This window comes from Lolium rigidum, chromosome 5, assembly GCF_022539505.1.
Source record: "Lolium rigidum isolate FL_2022 chromosome 5, APGP_CSIRO_Lrig_0.1, whole genome shotgun sequence".
NCBI classification, from domain to species: domain Eukaryota; kingdom Viridiplantae; phylum Streptophyta; class Magnoliopsida; order Poales; family Poaceae; genus Lolium; species Lolium rigidum.
The window spans coordinates 63195857-63200530 of NC_061512.1; positions in this window are offsets into that span (position 1 = coordinate 63195857).

Genomic DNA, 4674 nt, shown 5'->3' on the forward strand with positions numbered 1-4674 from the left:
GCTAGTTCTCCTGCGGTTGCTGCTTCTGTCGCTGGATCTTTTCAGCAGTGGCATCATCGGCTGGGTCACCTCTATGGCTCCCGTTTATCGTCATTAGTTCGTAGTGGTCTTCTGGGGTCTGTCTTAGGAGACGTGTCTTTGCATTCGTGTCAGGGTTGTAGGTTAGGCAAACAGATTCAACTTCCCTATCCTACTAGTGCGTCTGTATCTCAGCGACCTTTTGATTTAGTTCATTCAGATGTTTGGGGTCCGGCTCCCTTTCCTTCGAAAGGGGGTCATCGATACTATATTTTGTTTATTGATGATTTTTAGCGGTATACCTAGTTATTTCTTATGCGCTCTCGCAGTGAGGTCCTCTCTATTTATCAGCGCTTTGCAACCATGGTTCATACTCAGTATTCCATGCCTATTCGTTTATTTCGTCCTGATTCTGCAGGGGAGTATATCTCCCAGCACCTGCGTGGTGTTCTTGCTGAGCAGGGCACCCTTGCCCAGTTCTCGTGTCCCGGCACCCATGCTCAAAATGGTGTCGCCGAGCGTAAGCATCGTCATATTCTTGAGACTACTCGTGCTATGATATGATTGCTTCCTCTCTTCCGCCGCATTTCTGGGCTGAGGCTGTCTCTACGTCGACTTACCTCATTAACATTCAGCCTTCTGCTGCCCTTCAAGGTGCCATTCCTCTCGAGCGTCTTTCTGGTCGCTCTCCCGATTACTCGACTCCTCGTTTATTTGGTTGTGTTTGCTATGTCCTTCTCCCTCCTCGCAAACGCACCAAGCTGACCGCTCAGTCTGTTGAGTGTGTTTTTCTCGGATACAGTGATGAGCATAAGGGCTATCGCTGTTGGAACCATGTTGGTCGTCGGATGCGCATCTCTCGTGACGTCACGTTTGATGAGAAGCGTCCCTTCTATCCTCGCCCCACCTCGGGTACTTACTCGGTAGATGATATCTCTTTTCTTCTTTTTCCGGATGCACCCCCTGTTGTCCCTTCTCCTCCCCCTCCTGGTTCTAATGCGCCTCCTTCACCTTCGGTGCCATCCTCTCCTCCGTCTTGTTCCCCTAGTACTCCCCGTTCTCCGGCTTCAGATCCTTCCGATGCTGTCCCTTCTTCCTCTTCTTCTGATGAGTTGTCCTCTGCCGATGAGCTCCCTCCTTCACGGCATGTTCGTCAGCGTCGTGCTCCAGCCTGTTACTCTCCTAGTCAGTACGGTCTCTGTTGTTTCTGAGCCTACTACTTTTCGGGATGCTGAGCGTCATCCTGAATGGTAGCTTGCCATGGCTGAGGAGATCGCTGCGTTTGAGCGCACTGACACTTGGGATCTTTTTCTCCCTCTTCTGGTGTTCGTCTTATCACGTGTAAGTGGGTCTATAAAATTAATACCCGCTCTGATGGATCACTTGAGCGCTATAAAGCGCGTCTTGTGGCTCGTGGTTTTCAGCAGGAACACGACCGCGACAATGATGAGACTTTTGCCCCTGTGGCTCATATGACCATTGTGCGTGCTCTCCTTGTTGTTGCTTCTGTTCGACGCTGGTCTGTATCCCAGCTTGATGTTCAGAATGCTTTTCTTAATGGCGAGTTGAGTGAGGAGGTTTTCATGCAGCCTCCTCCTGGGTATTCTGTTCCCGATGGGATGGTTTGTCGTCTTCGACGTTCTCTCTATGGTCTGAAACAGGCCCCTCGTGCCTGGTTTGAGCGCTTCGCCTCTGTGGTGACTGCTGCTGGTTTCTCTCCTAGTTTTCATGATCCAGCACTTTTCGTTCACACTTCTCCTCGTGGACGCACTCTTCTTCTTCTCTATGTTGATGGTATGATCATTACTGGTGATGATCCTGAGTATTGCCTTTGTCAAGGCTCGTCTTCGAGATCAGTTTCTTATGACTGATCTTGGTCCTCTTCGCTATTTTCTTGGCATTGAGGTTTCTTCCACTCCTGATGGCTTTTCTATTTCTCAGGAAAAGTACATTCATGATCTTCTTGCTCGTGCTCCTCTTGGGGATGAGCACACGGTTGATACTCCTATGGAGCTTAATGTTAAGCTTCGTCCTACTGATGGTGATCCTCTTCCTGATCCCACCCGTTATCGCCATCTTGTTGGGAGTCTTGTTTATCTTGATGTCACTCGTCCTGATATTTCTTATCCTGTTCATATTCCGAGTCAGTTTGTCTCAGCTCCTGCCACTGTTCACTACAGTCATCTCCTCCGTGTTCTTTGTTATCTTCGTGGCACGATCACTCGGCGCCTTTTCTTTCCTCGTTCCAGCTCTCTCCAGCTCCAGTGCTACTCGGATGCTACGTGGTGAGTGATCCTACGGATCGTCGTTCACTTTCTGCTTACTGTGTGTTTCTTGGTGGTTTGCTTGTTGCTTGGAAGACGAAGAAACAGGTAGCAGTTTCCCGTTCGAGTGTTGAGACTGAGTTGCGAGCTATGGCTTTGTTGATTGCTGAGGTGACCTGGTTACGGTGGTTGCTTGCAGATTTTGGGGTCCCTGTTACGACACCCACTCCACTTTTGTCTGACAGTACAGGTGCTATCAGTATTGCACGTGATCCGGTCAAGCTTGAGATGACAAAGCATATTGGTGTTGATGCTTTTTATACACGTGCTCAGGTGCAGGATGAGGTTGTTGCGGTTCATTATGTGCCTTCAGATTTGCAGTTGGCGGATTTCTTTACAAAGGCACAGACTCGAGCGCAGCATGACTTCTTACTTTCTAAACTCAGTATTGTGGATCCACCATGAGTTTGAGGGGGGGGGGGGGTGTTAGATGTATATATATGTATATTGTAGTTTCCCCATATGTTAGGGGGTTTCCTGCATATTTGCACCTGTAAATGTACTATATATTGTGGCCTTTGGCCCCTGGTAATACAACAAGCATATTACCCTAATGCTGTGTTTGGATGCATAGAAACTGGGCATGGAATTGGAATTGCGCTCAATTCCGCAAATTCCGCCGTTTGGTCTGCGCTCTGAATTGATCTGTGGAAAGACAACCAAATTCCAAGCCCCCCACCTCATGTGCAAATTGATTGGAAAACTTTCCTAGGGTGAGAGCTCGGGAAGGCTTGGAAATAGCCCCGTCTCCAAACCCGCCTCCCTCGCTTTCTCCCTCAGCTCCCCGCCTCCCTCCACCATGCTCCCCGGTAGATGGCCGCCGCGCTCGCCGGAAGATGGCCGTCCTCGGCGCTCCGGCCTGCGCGCTCGTCCGTAGGTGGCCCTCCTCAACGCTCCGCCCCGCCTCGCTCGCCGGCAGGTCGCCGTCCTCGACGCTTTGGCCCGCACGCTCGCCCGTGGGTGGCCCTCCTCGACGCTCCGCCCCCGCCGCGCTCGCCGGCAGGTCGCTGTTCTCGTCGCTCCAGCCCACGCGCTCGCCCGTAGGTGGCCATCCTCGACGCTCCAGCCCGTGCGCTCGCCGGTAGGTGGACCTCCACGCAGCTCCGGCCCGCGCGCTCGCCGGTAGGCAGCCGTCCTCACAGCTCCGCCCCGCACGCTCGCCGGCAGGCGGCCCTCCTCGCATCTCCCCTTGTCGGCAGATTCCCTCTCCAACATCTCCCTTCCAGATCCATCCCAAATTCAATAAATTCCATAGTTTGTACATCCAAACAGGATTTGGAATTAGTTATATCATTTGATTCCAACAACAAATTCTAAAGTCATCCAAACAACAGAATTGAATTAGAAGCAAATTCATTTCTATCTCTGATTTGGAATCTTATTGATATACATCATTTTTATACCAATTTTTGTACCTGAATTTCACTCCTTTTATAGCATATCCTACCCCAAGGCTTATTATATTACATTGCAATTGCACCCAATTGGGCCATTTTACAATTCAGTTCCTTTCTCTTGCAGCATTGGCGCGTCAAGGCACCATCCTCACTCAAGGGACCCACCGGACAGTTCAAACGACCAAGTCCATCTCTTGTGGAGCAAGTAGAACCAGAGAAAGGGGAAAAGTGCAAAAACGCCTTCAATCTTACCTGCCCAGAATCCCAACATGATATATGGGACAACTCGTCGGCTCACACACATCGAACCACCCCTCATCAGCATCACCATCTGGAGAGTGCGGGGCGGGAGAAGAAGAGAAGGGGGAACACGGCGAGCACGAAAAGGAGATCTATATCTCTCCCAAGAAAAGGAAGGACAAGAAGAAGAGGTGAAGGAGAATGAACACCACGACGACATCATCCGCTTCCTCAACCTTGTTGTGCCCCATCGTTGATCAACAGCAGTTTAGATAAGCCAAATTGACTCCTAGATCCTCTCATCATCTACTCCTTGATGTGTAGTTCGTTTGATTCCATCAAGTACTCTGTCTCTTGATCTCTGCTTGTAAGGTGTTTGAGTTTATTCCACAACGAATTCAACTGTGGAGTTTTTGATAAAAGCTGCTTAGACCCTGTTCAGTTGTTGTTTGGAATACAGAACCTCATGCTCTAGATCCTATTCCCCTTTTCCTTGCTTGTTTATTAGTTCAGATCCTGGTAGTTCCAAACCGAATTTGCTATTTGATGCTCTGATTAGGCTATTTCCCTTTTAGTTGTTCCCTGCTCGATCTTAAAAATTGATACATCTAGCTGCATAATCGGGCATAAATTGGTACTCTAATCCCTGTGGAGAACACGACTTATAAACTACTAAATTGCCTCGATCAATTTTG